The following is a 9527-nucleotide window of genomic DNA, read 5'->3' as shown; positions in this document are numbered from 1 at the left end:
CTGTTTTCACTACTATTCGAGGCAAGTTCTGAAATTAATCTTTATATTGCACCGATTGGTACAGTGATATGACCAACCACAGGAATTTACTCTCTCGAGTAGCCTGGCAGCTCTATCTTGGGTTTCTCCATTTGGAAATCACGCAATTTGTCGCGGTACAGTGACTCCGGTATTACACTCACGGATGCACCCGTGTCAATTTCCATTGGTATCTTGAATCCAGCAACATCTATGTGGATTTAAATGCTTTACGAATCACTGTCCGTTAAACTCGTGCTCCTGATGATGTGTAACTCTAACATCTCCTCGTCCTGATGTTGGTCTTCCATACTATGAAGTCTCTTGGGATTTCGACTCAGAGCTTTGAACGCTGGACTCATAGCTTTAACAACAGGTTTACCCTTTAGGCGGCATGTCTTCGTAAGATGCCCAGTCTTTCTGTCGAAGTAACACTCTGTCTTCACGTGTGGACAACTTTGAGCAATGTGTTGTCCCAGGCATCTACTGCATGACTTCGACGCTCTGGTAGAATTTCCAGTTTCTGAGGCTTTGGGCTCCCTTGTAATACCTTCAAATGCTCTGATAATGAATCCACGAGACAATGTGTCGTACTTTAACTGCAGTGACCTGAGTCCTTTATTGATATCCTTTATTGGTGGCCTGCCTTTTATACTAGGCCAGGCACACCTGTGCAGGTAAGCTACAAGTCTCCCACTGCAGTGCCCTCTGGTGGCACACCTTGTAATAGTACAAGCTGTAACCATGTAGAACACATGACAGGTGTCAGTGTGGAACCGTTTCTCTCACTCAAAGTTAGACGCACGACCGTGGGCGCCACGAGGTCTAGGTCGGTAGCCATTGATCTTCAGGTTCATATATAAATATATATAAATATATCGACATGCATCGTAACTATTCCCTGGTGGCCGAGGGGTTAAGACCCGGTGCACTAACCTGGTTTGACATGTATCATAGCTGTTCCCTGGTGGTCGAGGGGTTAAGACCTGGCGCACGAACCTGGTTTCAATCCTCGATCAATTCATCGCATAAAAATAATTGAGGTCTGTGAGACGATTAATAATTGCTGTAATCACCATGAATACCAATACTTTCTGTGATAGACCGAGCTTGCAGACTATCTGGCTTCTCCTGCACTTGGCTGGGCACGTGTTTGGGTTTAATTTTGTAAACTGGGTGAGTTCGCTGATCGCAGGGAGATGGTAGGAGCTTCTGTGGCCCCACTGTGAGGATGTGGAAGTGAACACGGTGGCTGGGTGATCCGTGACATTTCTGTAAAGGGCAGCGGAGGAGAAGGATTGAGAACATTCAGTGTGGGACAGAAGTTGTTTCAGGTGAGCCAACACATTCCCGATCAGCACAGAGGGAGCTCACTGGTCAGCTCCTCGCTGTGGGGGCTGTTGTACAAGAGGTTTCTGTAGTGTAGTGGTTATCACGTTTGCTTTACACGTGCAAAGTCCCTGGTTCAATCCCAGGCAGAAACATTATATTTAAACTTGCTGTGGATGAACAATCGGAGGCGAGTTTAGTCTCTCTGCAAATGCTGCCTGGCCTGCAGAGATTTCCAGCATTTGCTGTTTTTATTTGCTATTAATTCTCCTGGCAAAAGGGCTCCCTTATTCATTATTTGCTCTTTATTTCACCAATAAATCGATAACTTTGAGTGAGAGAAAATGAATCCATCGGGGACCTTTTGCGTGTGAGGCCAACGTGATATCCGCTACACTGCAGCCCATCAAAGGGCGAGAAACCACTGAATATAAAGGATGAGCTGACAAATATCAGGGGCAGTGCAGTCTGGTCAATGTCAAACCCTCCTTTCTTATTCAGCAGTGGCATGAACGGGAGTCAGACGCCATAAAGTTTAATTAAAGACACAAATACAAGTAACACTTGCAAATCTTTTCAGTGTAAAATTCTTTCACTTTATTTGAAATGCTGCTGCGTTGAATCTGAAAATACACACGGTGGGATTTTATCTTCACTACTGATTGTATTTTGTGTGCACGGTAGGAATAATCGTTGCTGATAAATTTGATAAAAGTTGCCCCAGATTCGTGGTGTCATCGGCAATGAACACTTTCAACCAGAAAGCTAAAATACATTGAGTAAAATGGGTTAACATGCAAAAGAACATAAGATCATGAAATATAGGAGCAGGAGTGGGCCATATGGCCCCTCGAGCCTGCTCCACCATTTAATACAATCATGGCTGATTTGATAATGGACTCAGGTCAATTTCCCTGCCCGCTCCCCAAAGCACAGGTCAAATGATTGAAGTATGGAGTGTCCCTGAGTTAGCATTTGTTTGATTGTGTAAAGAAGGTGAGGGGTTAATTAATGATGGTTTCCCGTGAAAGCAAGAGAAAAGTTTTCGAACAAACCATCCGGTGACTGTCAGCTGAGCGCTGCTTTTGATACCTGGTGGGAATGGGCAGGGATTTTAAAGTCCCTTGTATTGCAGAACCTTCATATAGATGAACATCTCCAGCTCACTGTGTAGGCCTCGTGGTGCAACGGTAGTGTGTATGACTCCAAATCAACAGGTTGTGTGTTGAAATCATGTTGGGGTATTGCTCTTTTGGATATTGTTCTTCCAGAATTAATATTTCCTTTGCTGTTTGGCAATAACCAGACCCTTGCTCCAAGGTCTGTCTCACTGTTTCCCCGGTGTCAGGCAGAGATACGCCTGCAGCCCTCATTTATTTCATGTGACAGGACACAAAAGTTCAAAATCAACCTGCAGTTGGCCACACACAGCGCTGAATAGTCAGGATGGCCGGGCGGTCGAAGGTGCTGTGTTCAGGTCACTGTCTCCTCAACACGTGTGTTCAGCTTGATTTCCAATTCTAACAATAATTATCATTAAACGGAACACATTTGTTTGTCACCACGGCCAACTCCTTCAAAGTGGGATTCAGTTGTTCAGCTGCTCGTTTCACATTTCCGTCTGACCTGGTGCTGGAGTTTGTTAAAGAGAGTCAGTGCAGAAGATTCAACCTTTCACCTTATTCCTGAGCACCACCTTCATACCTCAGGCCAGAAAGTCTAAAGCCGTACATTCCTGATCCTAACCACTCGCTGCTAAATGGCCAGCTCCTGTTCCGATGTGTAAAGTCTGGGAAACACGAGATCAATTCCTACCACACTCACAGCCTTCCAAAATATAGCACCGTCATTCCATTCTCGTAAAACCAGCTCCTGAAGTATCGGCCAGCTGTGTAGGTTAAAGCGCTGATTATGTTCCTCGCATTGTATCAATTGCAGTGTTTACGTAGTGTAGTGGTTATCACATTCGCTTAATACGTGAAAAATCCCCGTATCGCAACCGGCCGTGATCATTGATCAATTAAAGATTAGAAAAAATGAACTAATTGACATTAATGGTTCAATATTAACAAAGTTGTTTTTTGTTTCTGCTTAATGATTAAAAATAATAAACACCAGAAGTGGCATTTGGACCCTTGTCTTCAAGATAGATTTTGAACTGAACATAGCACCTTCGACCGCTCGGCCATCCTGGCGACTCACTGCTGTGTGTGGCCACCTGCAGATTGATTTGAAATGTTGTGACCTGTGGCATGAAATAATTGAGGGCAGCAGTTGTATCTCTGCCTGACACCGGGGAAACAGTGAGACAGACCTTGGAGCAATGGTCTGGTTATTGTCAAACAGCAAATGAAATGTTAATTCTGGAAGAAAAATATCCAAAAAAACACTGTCCCTAACGTGATTTGTATACGCAACCTTCTGATCAAGAGTCAGACACACTACCGTTGCACCATGAGACCTACACAGTGAACTGGAGATTTTTTGTCTATATGAAGGTTCTGCAATACAAGTGGCTTGAAAATCCCCGTCCATTCCCACCAGGTATCACAAACAGCGCTCACCGGACAGTCACCGAATGGTTTATTCGAAAACTTTTCTCTTGCTTTCACTGGAAACCATCATTAATTAACCTCTCACCTACTTTTGCACAATGAAACAAATGCTAACTCAGGTACATTCCATACTTCAATCATTTGGCCTGTGCTTTGCATCTCAACTCGAAAACCATATCCCATTTTACTCACTGTATTTTAGCTTTCTGGTTCAAAATCTTCAGGGATCTGGGGAAACTTTTATCAAATTTAGCAGCACCGGTTTTTCCTATCGTGCACACAAAATAAAATCAGTAGTGAAGATAAAATCCCACCGTGCGTATTTTCAGATTCAATGCTGTCGGATTTCAAATAAAGTGACAGAATTTTACACTGAAAAGATTTGCAAGTGTTACTTGTATTTTTGTCTTTCATTAAACTTTGTGGCGTCTGACTCCCGTTCATGCCACTGCTGAATAAGAAAGGAGGGTTTCACGTTGTCCAGCTCATCCTTTATATTCAGTGGTTTCTCACTTTTTGATGGGCTGCAGTGCAGCGGATATCACGTTGGCCTCACACGCAAAAGGTCCCCGGTGGATCCGTTTTCTCTCAGTCAAAGTTATCTATTTATTGAAGTGAAATGAAGAGCAATTAAGGAATAAGGGAGCCCAGGAGAAAAATAGCAAATGCTGGAAATATCAGCAGTTCAGGCAGCATTTGCCAGGAGACTAAACTCGGGATTGAATCAGGGACCTTCCCCGTGTAAAGCAAACGTGATAACCACTACACTACAGAAACCTCAGGTACAATAACCCCAACAGAGGGGAGGTGACCAGTGAGCTCCGTCTGTGCTGATCGGCATTGTGTGTTGGCTCACCTGAAACAAACTTCTGTCCTGCATTGAATGTTCTCAATCCTTCTCCTCCGCTGCCCTTTACAGAAATGTCAGGGATCACCCAGCCACAGTGTTCACTTCCACATCCTCACAGTGGGGCCACAGAGGCTCCGACCTTTCTATCCGCGATCAGCGAACTCACCCAGTTTACAAAATTAAACCCGGAATACATGCCCGGAAATGGACAGGAGAAGTCAGATAGTCTGTAAGCTCGGTCTATCACAGAAATATTGGTATTCATGGTGGTTATAGCAATTATTAATCGTCTCACAGACCTCAATTATTTTTATGCGATGAATTGATCGAGGATTGAAAGCAGGTTAGTCCGCCAGGTCTTAACCGCTCGACCAACAGGGAACTGTTACGATACATGTCGATATATTTATATATATGTATATGTGACCCTGAATATCAACGGCTACCTACCTAGACCTCGTGCTGCCCACGGTAGTGTGTCTAACTTTGAGTGAGAGAAATTGTTCCACAGTGTGACCCATTTCATCTTTTGTTCCCTTTTAATCACTAGAAACCGAGACAGGGGAATAAATAGAGAAACCAAAGCACAGGGTTATAGACAAGAGGAAGAGAGAAGGGGAAAGATACTGTCCACACCCAGAACTAATGCAGAAACCCCTCTGCTGCGCTCGGGGTGACCGCCCACAGCCTGGATACACTAACGTCCCAACAGCTCATTGACTTTCGGAGTTGGACCGTGCGGTGCTTCAGAAGACAGGTCGAAAAAGCAAAGTCACTGATTCCATCTCATGTGCTCCTCCGATCAAGAATGGCAACACACTAAAAATGTTTCAATAATGGTTGCACCTCATCGCCACGTTCATTAAGCAGTTGGCTCGTTGGTCTAGGGGTATGATTCTCGCTTCGGGGTTATTGCTTGAAATTTGCGAGAGGATCCGGGTTCAAATCCCGGACGAGCCCTCAGTTTACCCAAGAATTTTGAAATTGCATCAAACTTTTGCAAAGAAGGACTTGCATTTCGACAACACCTTTCAGGAACTCATGACGCCCCAAAGCGCTTTGCATCCGTTGAGTTGTGTTTGAAGTGTTGTCGTGTGGGGAAAGATCTGCCCAAATCACCCCACACGAACCGCAACTCGTTGCGAAGGAATTTGGTGCTAAAAATCAGGTGCCTCAGGGACTTGGACTTTCTATGAATGAGTTCTGCTTGTACCTGCGTTCAAGCTTGTAACAGTAATTGTGCATCCACCTCACGGGACCAGCGTGTCGCGGTTAGTGAGCAGGTGACCAGGTTGATGTGCGCCGCTTTCAATCTTTTAAATTTCACCAAACAAAGAAACGGTGAATCCAACTGTCCCTGTAAGCGACGGATTGAAGGGATCGGTGCTCCAAACAGAGCTGGAACACACGCAGTGCAGGAATAGGGTCCGCAACATTAAATGTCAGAGTTATTAAGCAGACAATAATGAAACATACATTTAATAGTATTTACACCCAAACCTTGCGAATGTTAGCCGAATAACTCAAACACGTTGCAGTTTTCAGCTCGGTGTAGAAATTGATCAAACATTAATCGGATTCTAAACTATCTGTTCCAAATGCCACATTTTATATATTTTCCTTACCCCTGCTTCGTGACAATTGAAACTTTTAATAGTATTACCTAACACAACTGCCCAACCTCTGATGGAAGGTCATTAACCTGAAACGTTAACTCTGTTTCTGTCTCCACAGATGCTGCCTGGCCTGCTCAGTGTTTCCAGTATTTACTCTTTTTATTCTCCAAACTTATCCTCAGAGTATCACTTCCCTTGTCATCTAACTACGCTCCTTCCTGATATGTAGCCTTGTCCTACAAACCAGGCTCCTTTCTGATTATTCAGGCATTCATTGGAATTATAACTTCTTAATGATAACAATTATGTGAAGTATGTAACTATGTCATACTTGCCACCAGAGGGCGTGACTGTTGGAGTCCTAATGGTCACCTGCCCACACCTGCAGTGCCAGTATAAAAGGTTGGCAGCCATGTTGTTCAGGCACTCTGGAGTTGTAATAAAGAAGACTAAGATCACACTAAGTTTAGCTCACAGTACTCAGCCTCTTGGTGTTCTACTTTTCACAACAATTGGCGACGATTAACAGAATACAAACCTTCACACAACCATGGCTGCTGTTGGAATATTAGAGAGTGAAATAAATGAGGGCAGCAGGCGGATCTCTGGCTGACACCGGGGAAACAGGGAGACAGACCTTGGACCAAAGGGATATGGATGGAGTCGGCAAAACTTGAGGCATCTGATTCAGGAGAGTCGCGGGGCGTGGAAATTCGGGAGTTTAATGACTTTGAAAGGAACATTTTTGTTTTGTGACGTTTTGTTCAGAGAAATGGTTGTGAAAGGAATTTTTTGCAGGAAGGAATGCAGCATTTAACCTTTTGCCTTACCACTTGTTTCTGGGTGTCAGGATCACATTTCGTTTCAATGTTATTCTTCCAGAATTAATATTTCATTTGCTGTTTGACAATAACCAGACCCTTGCTCCAAGGTCTGTCTCACTCTTTCCCCGGTGTCAGGCAGAGATCTGCCTGCTGCCCTGATTTATTTCATGTGACAGGACACAAAAGTTCAAAATCAACCTGCAGGTGGCCACACACAGCACTGAATAGTACTGATGGCCGAGTGGTCATGGTGATGTGTTCAGGTCACTATAGATAGTGTTCGAATCCTATTGCAGACATTTCTGATATTGAATCATTCGGCAGAACCCATTTGCTTTGTCAGCACCAACTCCTCAAAAGTGCGATTCAGCAGTCCACCTGCTCGCTGAACATTTCATTCTGACCTGGTGCTGAAATTTGTTCATTCTTTTGTAGAACGACAATTATTTATTTTGCCCTGAGCATGTGAGAAACTTTTCTCCCGATCTCATTGGGTTTAATTTTGTTAATCTTGTGCTGAATGTGGAGATGTTTCCGCAGTGTAACGTTTAACACCTTCTAGTTTTATGAGTTCATGCTCAACTTTCTCCTTGAGTGCATATGGTACGGAACGCGGCTTGTAGTAAACCAATCTAGCGTCCTTCTGTACCCTGACACTCGCCTTGAAGCCTTGGATCGGACTGTCCGTTTCGCAGAACACCTTTGGATACTTCTTGATAACCTCATCCGTTGATGAAAATCTCGCTTCCACACAGAAAATCTGACTACAATCCAGCTTCAGTGAGCTTAATCAATTTCTTCCTTCTAAGGCAGACTTGTCTCTTTTCACTACTATTCGAGGCAAGTTCTGAAATTAATCTTTATATTTCACCGATCGGTACAGTGATATGACCAACCACAGGAATTTACTCTCCCGAGTAGCCTCGCTGCTCTATCTTGGGTTTCTCCAGTTGGAAATCACGTAATTTGTCGCGGTACAGTGACGCCGGTATTACACTCACGGATGCACCCGTGTCAATTTCCATTGGTATCTTGAATCCAGCAACATCTACGTGGATTTTGATGCTTTCCGAATCACTGTCCGTTAAACTAGTGCTCCTGATGATGTGTAACTCTAACATCTCCTCATCCTGTTGTTGGTCTTCCATACTATGTAGTCTCTTGAGATTTCTACTCATAGCTTTGAACGCTGGACTCACAGCTTTAAAAATAGGTTTACCCTTCAGTCGGCATGCCTTCGCAAGATGCCCAGTCTTTCTGTCGAAGAAACACTCTGCCTTCACGTGTGGAGAACTTTGAGCAATGTGTTGTCCCAGGCACCTGCAGCATGACTTCGACGCTTTGGTAGAATTTCCAGTTTCTGAGGCTTTTGGCTCCCTTGTTATACCTTCAAATGCTCTGATAATGACTTACGAGACAATGAGTCATTCTTTAACTGTAGTGACCTGAGTCCTTTATTGATAACCACAGAGTGAGGATCACACCTGGTGGCCTCCCTTTTATACTAGGCCAGGCACACCTGTGCAGGTAAGCTAAAAGTCTCCCACTGCAGTGCCCTCTGGTGGCACTCCTTGTAATAGTACAAGCAGTAACCATGTCGTACACATGACAGGTGTCACTGTGGAACCGTTTCTCTCACTCAAAGTTAGACGCACTACCGTGGGCGCCACGAGGTCTCGGTTGGTAGCCATTGACATTCAGGTTCTTATATAAATATATATAAATGTATCGACATGCATCGTAACTGTTCCCTGGTGGTCGAGGGGTTAAGATCTGGTGCACGAACCTGGTTCGACATGTATCGTAACTGTTCCCTGGTGGTCGAGGGGTTAAGACCCGGCGCACTAACCTGGTTTTAATCCTCGATCAATTCATCGCAGAAAATTAATTGACGTCTGTGAAACGCTTAATAATTGCTGTAATCACCATGAATACCAATACTCTCTGTAATAGACCGAGATTACAGACTATCTGGCTTCTCCTGCACTTTGCCGGGTACGTGTTTGGGGTTTAATTTTGTAAACTGGGTGAGTTCGCTGATCGCGGGGTGACGGTAGGAGCCTCTGTGGCCCCACTGTGAGGATGTGGAAATGAACACGGTGGCTGGGTGATCCGTGACATTTCTGTGAAGTGGAGCAGAGGAGAAGGATTGAAAACTTTCAGTGTGGGGCAGAATTTGTTTCAGGAGAGCCAACACATTCCCGATCTGCACAGAGGGAGCTCACTGGTCAGCTCCACGCTGTGGGGGCCGTTGTACAAGGGGTTTCTGTAGTGTAGTGGTTATCACGTTTGCTTTACACGCCAAAGGTTCCTGGTTCAATCCCAGGCAGAAACA

The 9527-nt window shown here is 44.4% G+C and overlaps 3 non-coding genes across 3 annotated transcripts; all 3 read left to right on the top strand.

Moving 5' to 3' along the window:
- The first annotated feature begins 1429 nt into the window (after positions 1-1429).
- trnav-uac (transfer RNA valine (anticodon UAC)) lies at positions 1430-1502 on the top strand. Its single transcript has one exon. It is a non-coding gene; the product is annotated as a tRNA-Val (tRNA).
- A 4122-nt stretch (positions 1503-5624) lies between these two features.
- Positions 5625-5712, top strand: trnap-cgg (transfer RNA proline (anticodon CGG)). The gene is given in 2 exon segments: positions 5625-5660; positions 5677-5712. It is a non-coding gene; the product is annotated as a tRNA-Pro (tRNA).
- Positions 5713-9454: 3742 nt separating this feature from the next.
- trnav-uac (transfer RNA valine (anticodon UAC)) lies at positions 9455-9527 on the top strand. The gene has a single exon. It is a non-coding gene; the product is annotated as a tRNA-Val (tRNA).

Source organism: Pristiophorus japonicus, unplaced genomic scaffold, assembly GCF_044704955.1.
Source record: "Pristiophorus japonicus isolate sPriJap1 unplaced genomic scaffold, sPriJap1.hap1 HAP1_SCAFFOLD_42, whole genome shotgun sequence".
NCBI lineage: Eukaryota > Metazoa > Chordata > Chondrichthyes > Pristiophoridae > Pristiophorus > Pristiophorus japonicus.
Note: the sequence above shows the minus strand (reverse complement) of the source record. Positions and strands in the feature narration are given on the sequence as shown.